This window comes from Oncorhynchus nerka, linkage group LG26, assembly GCF_034236695.1.
Source record: "Oncorhynchus nerka isolate Pitt River linkage group LG26, Oner_Uvic_2.0, whole genome shotgun sequence".
Lineage (NCBI taxonomy): Eukaryota > Metazoa > Chordata > Actinopteri > Salmoniformes > Salmonidae > Oncorhynchus > Oncorhynchus nerka.
In genome coordinates, this window is record NC_088421.1 from 51089102 (window position 1) to 51102159 (window position 13058).

At 39.6% G+C, this 13058-nt stretch overlaps 2 long non-coding RNA genes across 2 annotated transcripts; both read left to right on the forward strand.

Annotated features, from left to right (window-relative positions):
* The first annotated feature begins 3549 nt into the window (after nucleotides 1–3549).
* On the forward strand, nucleotides 3550–11534 carry LOC135564823 (uncharacterized). The gene is made up of 3 exons (XR_010461281.1): nucleotides 3550–3802; nucleotides 5137–5325; nucleotides 11466–11534. It is a non-coding gene; the product is annotated as an uncharacterized LOC135564823 (long non-coding RNA).
* A 13-nt stretch (nucleotides 11535–11547) lies between these two features.
* Nucleotides 11548–12106, forward strand: LOC135564824 (uncharacterized). The gene is made up of 3 exons (XR_010461282.1): nucleotides 11548–11580; nucleotides 11844–11928; nucleotides 12058–12106. It is a non-coding gene; the product is annotated as an uncharacterized LOC135564824 (long non-coding RNA).
* Nucleotides 12107–13058: the final 952 nt, after the last annotated feature.

The following is a 13058-nucleotide window of genomic DNA, read 5'->3' on the forward strand; positions in this document are numbered from 1 at the left end:
CCTGAATCCTCCTCCCCCTCCCCCCTCCTCCCTCTCTGCAGATGACTTCGTCAACCATTTTGAAAAGAAGGTCGACGACATCCGATCCTCGTTTGCTAAGTCAAACGACACCGCTGGTTCTGCTCACACTGCCCTACCCTGTGCTCTGACCTCTTTCTCCCCTCTCTCTCCAGATGAAATCTCGCGTCTTGTGACGGCCGGCCGCCCAACAACCTGCCCGCTTGACCCTATCCCCTCCTCTCTTCTCCAGACCATTTCCGGTGACCTTCTCCCTTACCTCACCTCGCTCATCAACTCATCCCTGTCCGCTGGCTACGTCCCTCCCGTCTTCAAGAGCGAGAGTTGCACCCCTTCTGAAAAAACCTACACTCGATCCCTCCGATGTCAACAACTACAGACCAGTATCCCTTCTTTCTTTTCTCTCCAAAACTCTTGAACGTGCCGTCCTTGGCCAGCTCTCCCGCTATCTCTCTCAGAATGACCTTCTTGATCCAAATCAGTCAGGTTTCAAGACTAGTCATTCAACTGAGACTGCTCTTCTCTGTATCACGGAGGCACTCCGCACTGCTAAAGCTAACTCTCTCTCCTCTGCTCTCATCCTTCTAGACCTATCGGCTGCCTTCGATACTGTGAACCATCAGATCCTCCTCTCCACCCTCTCCGAGTTGGGCATCTCCGGCGCGGCCCATGCTTGGGTTGCGTCCTACCTGACAGGTCGCTCCTACCAGGTGGCGTGGCGAGAATCTGTCTCCTCACCACGCGCTCTCACCACTGGTGTCCCCCAGGGCTCTGTTCTAGGCCCTCTCCTATTCTCGCTATACACCAAGTCACTTGGCTCTGTCATAACCTCACATGGTCTCTCCTATCATTGCTATGCAGACGACACACAATTAATCTTCTCCTTTCCCCCCCTCTGATGACCAGGTGGCGAATCGCATCTCTGCATGTCTGGCAGACATATCAGTGTGGATGACGGATCACCACCTCAAGCTGAACCTCGGCAAGACGGAGCTGCTCTTTCTCCCGGGGAAGGACTGCCCGTTCCATGATCTCGCCATCACGGTTGACAACTCCATCGTGTCCTCCTCCCAGAGCGCTAAGAACCTTGGCGTGATCCTGGACAACACCCTATCGTTCTCAACTAACATCAAGGCGGTGGCCCGTTCCTGTAGGTTCATGCTCTACAACATCCGCAGAGTACGACCCTGCCTCACACAGGAAGCGGCGCAGGTCCTAATCCAGGCACTTGTCATCTCCCGTCTGGATTACTGCAACTCGCTGTTGGCTGGGCTCCCTGCCTGTGCCATTAAACCCCTACAACTCATCCAGAACGCCGCAGCCCGTCTGGTGTTCAACCTTCCCAAGTTCTCTCACGTCACCCCGCTCCTCCGCTCTCTCCACTGGCTTCCAGTTGAAGCTCGCATCCGCTACAAGACCATGGTGCTTGCCTACGGAGCTGTGAGGGGAACGGCACCTCAGTACCTCCAGGCTCTGATCAGGCCCTACACCCAAACAAGGGCACTGCGTTCATCCACCTCTGGCCTGCTCGCCTCCCTACCACTGAGGAAGTCCAGTTCCCGCTCAGCCCAGTCAAAACTGTTCGCTGCTCTGGCCCCCCAATGGTGGAACAAACTCCCTCACGACGCCAGGACAGCGGAGTCAATCACCACCTTCCGGAGACACCTGAAATCCCACCTCTTTAAGGAATACCTAGGATAGGATAAAGTAATCCTTCTCACCCCCCTTAAAAGACTTAGATGCACTATTGTAAAGTGGCTGTTCCACTGGATGTCATAAGGTGAAAGCACCAATTTGTAAGTCGCTCTGGATAAGAGCGTCTGCTAAATGTACCCTGTCTACCCTGTTTACCCTGTCAACCCTGTTCACCCTGTTTATCCTGTCCACCCTGTTTTCCCTGTCCACCCTGTTTACCCTGTCTCTCCTGTCTACCCTGTCTCAACCCAGCTCACTCCAACCTCAGCCTCCACATCTGGTTTCCTACAACCCACCCGAGTTTCCTCTGGCCTGCACTCCATCTCTCCCTGTTTGGCAATAAATATTTTGGTTTATTCATCCAGTTTCCTGGTCTGAGTCAGCTCTTGGGTTCCCCTGTTACGCTCCACCTAACAAGCTAATTGTTCTGAACGAACGTTGACGTTAAAAAAAGTAGTGTGGACTAGGGCTGTTTTCTCCACCAATCAACGCACAGAGAAATAAACAAAGAATTATAATTGAATAGAGATTTAGCTGATTTTATGAATTTAATCAGATCTAAATTATTTTGTCACATTGTCATGTATTATATACTAATCAAATGTGTTAATTATGTCCATTTGTAGTGTAGACCTCTTCATTGTGCTAATATTATATGTCCATTTGTAGTGTAGACCTCTTCACTGTGCTAATATTATATGATAATTATGTCCATTTGTAGTGTAGACCTCTTCACTGTGCTAATATTATATGATAATTATGTCCATTTGTAGTGTTGACCTCTTCACTGTGCTAATATTATATGATAATTATGTTCATTTGTAGTGTAGACCTCTTCATTGTGCTAATATTATATGATAATTATGTTCATTTGTAGTGTAGACCTCTTCATTGTGCTAATATTATATGATAATTATGTTCATTTGTAGTGTAGACCTCTTCACTGTGCTAATATTATATGATAATTATGTCCATTTGTAGTGTAGACCTCTTCACTGTGCTAATATTATATGATAATTATGTTCATTTGTAGTGTAGACCTCTTCACTGTGCTAATATTATATGTTAATTATGTCCATTTGTAGTGTAGACCTCTTCATTGTGCTAATATTATATGATAATTATGTCCATTTGTAGTGTAGACCTCTTCATTGTGCTAATATTATATGATAATTATGTTCATTTGTAGTGTAGACCTCTTCACTGTGCTAATATTACATGATAATTATGTTCATTTGTAGTGTAGACCTCTTCACTGTGCTAATATTATATGATAATTATGTTCATTTGTAGTGTAGACCTCTTCATTGTGCTAATATTATATGATAATTATGTCCATTTGTAGTGTAGACCTCTTCACTGTGCTAATATTATATGTTAATTATGTTCATTTGTAGTGTAGACCTCTTCACTGTGCTAATATTATATGATAATTATGTTCATTTGTAGTGTAGACCTCTTCACTGTGCTAATATTATATGTTAATTATGTTCATTTGTAGTGTAGACCTATTCATTGTGCTAATATTATATGATAATTATGTTCATTTGTAGTGTAGACCTATTCATTGTGCTAATATTACATGATAATTATGTTCATTTGTAGTGTAGACCAATTCATTGTGCTAATATTATATGATAATTATGTCCATTTGTAGTGTTGACCTCTTCATTGTGCTAATATTATATGCTAATTATGTTCATTTGTAGTGTAGACCTATTCATTGTGCTAATATTATATGATAATTATGTTCATTTGCAGTGTAGACCTATTCATTGTACTAATATTATATGCTAATTATGTTCTGACCCACTGACTTTAACTCAGAAAACAATTGTCCCGAAGCCAAACCTAGTTGACGAACCCTGTTTTATAGTATTCCATGGCCTTTACTGGCCAACTGCTGTTATGTTTATGATATACTATGGTGTTGTGTCACTAGACTTTGACCAGATATTATTACATCCAAAGATCAACTGAACCTAGAACATAGATACAGAGACACTTGTCATCAGGAAGGTGCTCTCTCAGCACAACGGAAAATATCTCAATGACTTGACATGTTCTGCTTGTGAATTCAGGCTACAAGGTAAGACTCTTCCCAGGGATTATTGTAAAGTGTGTAGAGAAATTCAATGTCTGGTGTTATTTTACTATAGTGAATGACAGTAAAACACTCAGATGTAACAGTCCATTTCACCTGGGACAGCTACGTGACAGTTCAATCATACAAAATGGCGCTAACTGGGTTTAGTCAAGTCACATTCAATAACATGTTGTTCATATAGCTAACTGGGTGTAGTCAAGTCACATTCAATAACATGTTGTTCATATAGCTAACTGGGTGTAGTCAAGTCACATTCAATAACATGTTGTTCATATAGCTAACTGGGTGTAGTCAAGTCACATTCAATAACATGTTGTTCATATAGCTAACTGGGTGTAGTCAAGTCACATTCAATAACATGTTGTTCATATAGCTAACTGGGTGTAGTCAAGTCACATTCAATAACATGTTGTTCATATAGCTAACTGGGTGTAGTCAAGTCACATTCAATAACATGTTGTTCATATAGCTAACTGGGTGTAGTCAAGTCACATTCAATAACATGTTGTTCATATAGCTAACTGGGTGTAGTCAAGTCACATTCAATAACATGTTGTTCATATAGCTAACTGGGTGTAGTCAAGTCACATTCAATAACATGTTGTTCATATATTCGTATATTGAGGTTATTTTACAATTTGTATATGTTTTATGTATCAGTTGTAAGTCATCTTTCAGAATATCAGAACATTTGTTGTTTTCTAAATTCCAATGAGCTCCTGCTTCCTGTGTAATTTGGTATGAAACCACTGAACAGACTTTTCTTAACATTAATATTATGAACTGAATTCAGTAACAGCATCATAATATCATACCTGTTGAACAAACTAGACTAATATTATATATTATATTGTTATTATTATTATATTATTATTATTATATTATATTATTATGGAAAAAAGGTGAAAAATATAAATCACGACTACATTTTCATGTGATGCATTAAATCACCTGACTGTTTGGATGTGTCTGTTAGTAAATGTTTTATTTCTAAGAGATAATGAATAAATGAGAATAATTGACCTTCAAGAATTACTGTGTTAACCACAACCAACATGTTGGATCTCTGTTTAGTTGTCACATGTTGTTAACCACAACCAACATGTTGTCACTGTGTTCACAACCAACTGTTTTAGTTGTCACTGTGTTAACCACAACCAACATGCTGGATCTCTGTTTAGTTGTCACTGTGTTAACCACAACCAACATGTTGCATCTCTGTTTAGTTGTCACTGTGTTAACCACAACCAACATGTTGGATCTCTGTTTAGTTGTCACTGTGTTAACCACAACCAACATGTTGGATCTCTGTTTAGGGGACAGTTCTCTAAAATGAGTCTCTCTGGAGCGAGAAAGAAGGGGGGCCCTGCCTCTAAAATGAGACTCTCTGGGGAGAGAGAGGAAGGGGGCCCTGCCTCTAAAATGAGTCTCTCTGGAGCGAGAAAGAAGGGGGGCCCTGCCTCTAAAATGAGACTTTCTGGGGAACATGACACCAAAGCTAAGAGGTGAGATTACAATGTTGTTTGTTTCTAAAACGTGTTTCCACAATTTTTTACCATTTGTTATTTATCAGACAGTATTGCTCAGGGGAACCTTGTCTGTAAAATATTGTTGTTCTAAGATTTTAATTCATAGTTTTTGTGTATGAATTTTTGTTTTTCAAAACGATCTCTGTTTATATAGCTGTAATGGAATGTTTGTATCCTGACTCTGGGGAACATATTAGACTCTGATATGTGGTTGTCTCACCATTTTTCACAAACAGTATTGCACACACACACACACACACACACACACACTACACACACACACACACTACACACACACTACACACACACCTCTATAAAATTTTAGCATGACACAGACCTTTAGCCTCTTAATTATGATCTAATATGTTGGCAGCAAAACTTTATAGTTTTATTCTGATCGTTGTTACAAGCTGAATTCTGACAATATATCCGTTATATCAACACACTCTTCACTCCTGTTGAAACCAGAAAGGGTTTTATCTTCCTACAATATACAGAACCACTAAAGTTCTATATAGAACCCTTTATAGGAGGTTAGGAAGTGTCTGAGTATACAGTATATATAGAATATATATAGAACCCTTTATAGGAGGTTAGGAAGTGTCTGAGTATACAGTATATATAGAATATATATAGAACCCTTTATAGGAGGTTAGGAAGTGTTTATAGGAGGAACCCTTTTAGGAAGTGTCTGAGTATACAGAATATATATAGAACCCTTTATATAGACAAAATGCAGCGTTATGATGATTATATATAGAACCCTTTATAGGAGGTTAGGAAGTGTCTGAGTATACAGTATATATAGAATATATATAGAACCCTTTATAGGAGGTTAGGAAGTGTCTGAGTATACAGTATATATAGAATATATATAGAACCCTTTATAGGAGGTTAGGAAGTGTCTGAGTAACCCACAGAATATATATAGAACCCTTTATAGGAGGTTAGGAAGTGTCTGAGTATACAGTATATATAGAATATATATAGAACCCTTTATAGGAGGTTAGGAAGTGTCTGAGTATACAGTATATATAGAATATATATAGAACCCTTTATAGGAGGTTAGGAAGTGTCTGAGTATACAGTATATATAGAATATATATAGAACCCTTTATAGGAGGTTAGGAAGTGTCTGAGTATACAGTATATATAGAATATATATAGAACCCTTTATAGGAGGTTAGGAAGTGTCTGAGTATACAGTAGTATAGAATATATATAGAACCCTTTATAGATCCTGTCTATATATAGAACCCTTTATAGGAGGTTAGGAAGTGTCTGAGTATACAGTATATATAGAATATATATAGAACCCTTTATAGGAGGTTAGAAGTGTCTGAGTATACAGTATATATAGAACCCTTTATAGGAGGTTAGCCATATTTGTCTCAGTATTTAACCCTTTATATATAGCCTTTAGTATACAGTATATATTTAACCCTTTATAGGGCTCTTTGGTCAGAACTCTAGAGGTTCTTCTTCCCTGAATTGATCTTCATTATATCCAAACACACTGGTGGTCAGGGAGGCATCTCTTTGTTTGAACGATGGTCCACGTCAACTCTGGCATTACAATACATACATTACAATACAATACAATACCTACATTACAATACAACGTTGACCATTAGTTACAGCAAACAACAAACATGTCTCTTCTGCTCCGTTCTTAACCCCTCCTCTCTTCACTAGATGGACGGTAACTTTAGTGTATAACCCCTCTCTTCACTAGATGGACGGTAACTTTAGTGTTTAACCCCTCCTCTCTTCACTAGATGGACGGTAACTTTAGTGTTTAACCCCTCCTCTCTTCACTAGATGGACGGTAACTTTAGTGTTTAACCCCTCCTCTCTTCACTAGATGGACGGTAACTTTAGTGTTTAACCCCTCCTCTCTTCACTAGATGGACGGTAACTTTAGTGTTTAACCCCTCCTCTCTTCACTAGATGGACGGTAACTTTAGTGTTTAACCCCTCTGTGTCCAAGGACCAAACTTTTGAATATTATTTTCTGAGTGCACCTCAAGTAGGCTGGAAACATGACATTTACAACAACGTTTTTTTCTGATAACTAGTTCATTGCACAATACATGGAGCCCAGTTTCATAATATTCACGTTATGTTATATAATAATCTCTTACAAAACAGGCCTTATTTTAGGTCATTCTTCTTCCTGCCAGCTCCTATTAGTTCTATTGAGCTCCGTGGAATCAACTCACCTTCTGAACGTTCTATTCCCAGCTCATTGTTCTGCTTCACAATGGCAGCTTCACTATTTATCAATGAACCTGCCTCTTCACTAGATGACGTCAGGTTACTTATTATCAACAGGGTTTTAACGGTTTCCTCTCTTCACTAGATGGACGGAGAGATCAGCTGTTTAATTCATGGTTCTTTAATCTTCACTAGATGGACAGACTAACAAAAACCTGTGTTGAGTCAGTGTTTAACCCTATCTGGTTTTCACAGATGGACAGGAACAATCACACAAGTGTTTAACCCTCTCTTAAAGATGGTTCCCAATCAGAGACAATGACTAACACCTCTCCTCTGATTGAGAACCATCTCAGGCCAAATTTAGAACTAGACAAACTTTAGACATTATTAACATCGAATGCCCACTCAATCATATCTGACCAACCAACACATAAAAACATACAAAGTCATTCAAACTATGGCAGGGTGTGACTACAGTTCTTAGTGAGTGTGATCACTGTTTCTGAACGTTGTGGTGACCCACAGCTCAGTTCTGGTCATGGTTTACCATATTTGTTTTCAAAAGGTATACCACCTAACTAAATCGCATGTCCCTGTCCTCTTTTTCAAGACTGGCCGATTTAAACAGCCAGAAGACATTTTTTAAATGAAGAAATAACACTTTTTTTTTTTTGATGACTTGTTCTAAATGGCTGCTGAGTTATGTGTACCCACAGAAGGCCACAGGGAGGAGCAAGAGAGCTATAAACATACTGTTTTTACCTTTTAATTTGACACTTTATTTAAAGGCAAGTCAGTTAAGAACACATTCTTATTTTCAATGACTGCCTGGGAACAGTGGGTTAACCCTCTTCAGGGGCAGAATGACAGATTTGTACCTTGTCAGAAGGGTTTTAAAATTAAGAAACATTCTTTTACTGACCAACTTGCATCACTTATAGGCCACGCTGCCCCACACTTTAAAAATCCTGAACCTAACAATCAAATCAAATATATTTATAAAGCCCTTTTACATCAGCATCTAACCCTACACTATTACCTATTTTAGCATTAACATTAACCCAAATTATTTTAGAAACTGTTTTAGTAATAATATTATGTTAGTAAATACCATTATAGTACTAAATAGCACTGATTATTTTGTTAATCAAAACCTGTCTCAGCATTTTGCTGTTTTTGTTTTGTTATTTTATTATATTTATTATTGCAAGGCTGAACACTTGATCAACAAGCCACATCTGTTTTATTTTTCAAATGTGGTTTGAACTGGGTGACCAAGTAACCTCTATGTGAAAGTCTAGCAATTGGCGTGAAAGATGGGGCAGGTTAGAGATCTAAGGAATTAACCAGAAAAATACACTTTATTTCTCAGCTGCCCCACCAATGTCTTAATTGAATCCAATAATAACTTTTAATTGCAAAATGTCCAATAGATGGCAGCATATGACCATGAAGCATCACTTATAGGCTACAAGCAGCAATATGATTGACATAAAATAGCATGCAACCACAGACTATATGTCCCATGATTTTCTAAAATGGTCTCTCATGACTTTAGTTAGCTGTATATCTCCTATTAGGGCTGTGTTGCTTTTGGGAGAGAAAAACAAGTGACTATAGCAGGTATTGAATCCCAGGTAAATAATCACTAGTCAAAACCTCAACCTTAGTATACATTCATTATAAAAATCACCTTAATATCTGATATTGTTTATAAACAACCTCAGAATAGAAAAGACAGAGTGGGACTTCCAGCCCGTCAATAAATGACATCACAACCCAGCAGTTAGCAAATAGCACATTTTACACATGGATTCAAACCAGCCACCTTTAGGCCACAGGTCCAACTCCTTAGCCACTGGGTGAAAACCTGAGTTAATCTTGGGGAATAAGCCTGGTTAATCTGCCAAAATAAGCCTGACATACATGGTATCACTTGTTATTCATAATTATTACACATAAATCATTGCCAAAAGCACAAGACATATATTATTAATGGATTGATCATATCAAATATCAAAACATTATTTTTATCTGCTCCAAAACAATTACATGTTGTGCAGAAACCACTGACTCACTGCATTATTCTATAGTATTATCAAGACACCTGCTGTTCTTAACTACTTAGGACACCTGCTTGTTAACTCTTAACTACTTAGGACACCTGCTGTTAACTCTTAACTACTTAGGACACCTGCTGTTAACTCTTAACTACTTAGGACACCTGCTGTTAACTCTTAACTACTTAGGACACCTGCTGTTAACTCTTAACTACTTAGGACACCTGCTGTTAACTCTTAACTACTTAGGACACCTGCTGTTAACTCTTAACTACTTAGGACACCTGCTGTTAACTCTGCTGTTAATAACTACTTAGGACACCTGCTGTTAACTCTTAACTACTTAGGACACCTGCTGTTAACTCTTAACTACTTAGGACAGCTCACGAGGTGTCATAAATTTCTGCCAACTAGGTGGGACTAGAGACTTCATAAATAGCTTTAATTTATACCCATAAGTGTAAAATGTCTTTATTCTCAGCACTTATACGACCAATTTTCTCCTCTGAGACACTTTGGCGATATGGACCCAGATCTCAAAATATTGTTATAAAAAAACATAGAATGTTTGTTTTACATAATAATAAATAATTCATATTACTAATGTAACCCACTGTAAAGACTGGGTTCAGTTGATTGTGTTGCACTGCGCGCGTCCCCGTACAGAACCGTCCGCGTCCACGTTCGGTGTGGCGCCAAGGATATTGTCCGGTTACGCGCAGAGTGGACTGAGGTGATCTTGGGGAATAACGACGGAGTTTGTTACAGTGTTGAGACACCGAAGTTTATTGTTCAATTTGCTTTTTTCTTTACGGTCAGGGACAGTATGAGTGTAGCCAGATCCTTTTCACTCTCTATCCTTGTTTCAATTTGTGTTTCACCGGATTCATCATCGAGACGAGGGACAGACGAACGACCTGCTAACTAACCAGCAGCATCCTAGTTATCCTAGCTAGTCGGTACAGCTCGGTAATAGCTAGCTACTCTACCAGCAGCATCCTAGTTATCCTAGCTAGTCGGTACAGCTCGGTAAGTTAGCTAGCTACTCTACCAGCAGCATCCTAGTTATCCTAGCTAGTCGGTACAGCTCGGTAAGTTAGCTAGCTACTCTACCAGCAGCATCCTAGTTATCCTAGCTAGTCGGTACAGCTCGGTAAGCTAGCTAGCTACTCTACCAGCAGCATCCTAGCATCCTAGCTACCATAGCTACCACTACATCATCACCGGCTGTCTGCATTTCTTGTGGACCGATGGAGCTCCCCGGTTGTTTCTTCCACCTGTTAAATCCCGGTGAGGCTTCTCCCTCTCTCGTTGACGGATGCTGGCTACCTCTGTCCGGTTCTCCTCTCTTCACTAGATGGACGGTAACTTTAGTGTTTAACCCTCTGTGTCCAAGGACCGAACTTTTGAATATTATTTTCAGGGCGCCTCAATAGCAGGTATTGAACCCCGGGTAAATAATCACTAGTCAGAACCTCAACCTCAGTATACATTCATTATAAAAATCATCTTAATATCTGATATTGTGAGTAAACAACCTCGAGAGTGCGTCTTCCAGCCCTCCAATAAATTACATCATTCAACCCTCCCGGTTAGTAAATGTACCTCAACATGCCCCCGGAGAAGGCAGAGTAACGACACCAGCCTTTTAGCGGGGCTGACAGACTGACTACAACGCTCGCGTCGTTAAATTAATTTCGTTATTAAAAATGACACACTGCTCGCGCCATTAACTAACGTCTGGAAGTCAGTTATATTTGTGAAACTCTTCTTATGTTTCCCCATCTGAGCTCAGAGTAGATGAGAGATGTAATGTTTGTCTCTGTTGTGTTGAAGTCCAATCAAGCAGGAGAGACCAGCCTCCCCTGTTCCCAGCTGTGTGTCCATGAAGAGTGACTGGTCTATGGATCTCCTATAAGTTTAGAGAGGGAGACTTTTCTACTGAACAAAGGTAAGAAGAACTCATGGGTCCTGGTCAGTGAGTTAAACAACACTGTCTCTAGTCATTTCTCCTCTCCCATTTTCCCATTTATTGTTGTTGTTTTCATAATCCATAGGCTAATCCTTTTGTCCATTTTCATAGTCCTAAAACAATATTAAACAAACACAACATTCCCTCCCTGTGTGTGTGTGTGTGTGTGTGTGTGTGTGTGTGTGTGTGTGTGTGTGTGTACTCCCTGGATGAGGAGATGTAATCTCATGTTTTGTCCACAGAAACCAACAGGAGAGATCAGAGTCAGAGATTCTCAGTGGTCAGTCTTCCCAGAGTCATCAAACAGACCTGGCCTCCATATTCAGTGTATGTGGTCCTGTTATGTACATTTGTTTTTGTTTACCTCAAGTAAAGTTGATCTGTCAATCATTCATTAATGTGTTAATGAGAAAGCATTTATTCTCTTGCTTAACTTATTTACTTAATTTATTCCAGATGCTTGAAGATAAAATTATGACATTTGTGAAGAACGAGCTGAATTTGTCCTGAAGATGTTCAAGAGGATTCTTAGTCCAGAACTCCCAGAAGGCTTTGAGAGTCAGAAGCAGGATAAGGAAGTGGTGGATGCTGAAGATGAGCAGCAGGAGAGCAGTGCCAGAGAGGGGCTCTGAAGATCACACTGCACATCCTGAGGAAAATGAACCAGAAGGAGCTTGCTGACACACTGGAGAAATGTAAGATCTGTCTGCCTCATGTTGAATGATGTTTTATAACATTTAAAAGCTGTAGCTAAAGTACAGCTAAAGTAGCTGTGTAACTCAATGATATTGTAGCAGCCTTAACACAACACCTAGTGACCTCATCAAGTAGCAGCAGGGATGTGTTGTGGTGATTCATTTAGAGAGAGAACATTAATAATACCATCAATAATACCAATAATAATATAATCAGTCACACCAGTCTGTAATGCATTATGAAAACATTTACACATTTATACAGTCAGTTAAGAGAATACATTATTATAATGTACAACTTTATAACAGTCCTACAATACTGTAGACATTAAAACAGACGTAATATTAATATCCTCTGTGTTATTTCTAGATTCAGATGAGCTTGCTGTGATTTGCCAACGTGAACTCAAATCTAATCTAAAGAAGAAGTTTCAATGTGTATTTGAGGGGATCGCTAAACAAGGAAACCCAACACTTCTCAATAAGATCTACACAGAGCTCTACATCACAGAGGGTGGAACAGGAGAGGTCAATAATGAACATGAGCTGAGACAGATTGAGACAACAACCAGGAAACAAGCAAGACCAGAGACTGCAATCAAATGTAACGACATCTTCAAACCCTTAACTGGACAAGACAAACCTATCAGAACTGTGCGACAAAGGGAGTCGCTGGCATTGGAAAAACAGTCTCTGTGCAGAAGTTCATTCTGGACTGGGCTGAAGGAAAAGCAAATCAGGATGTCCAATTTGTATTTTCAT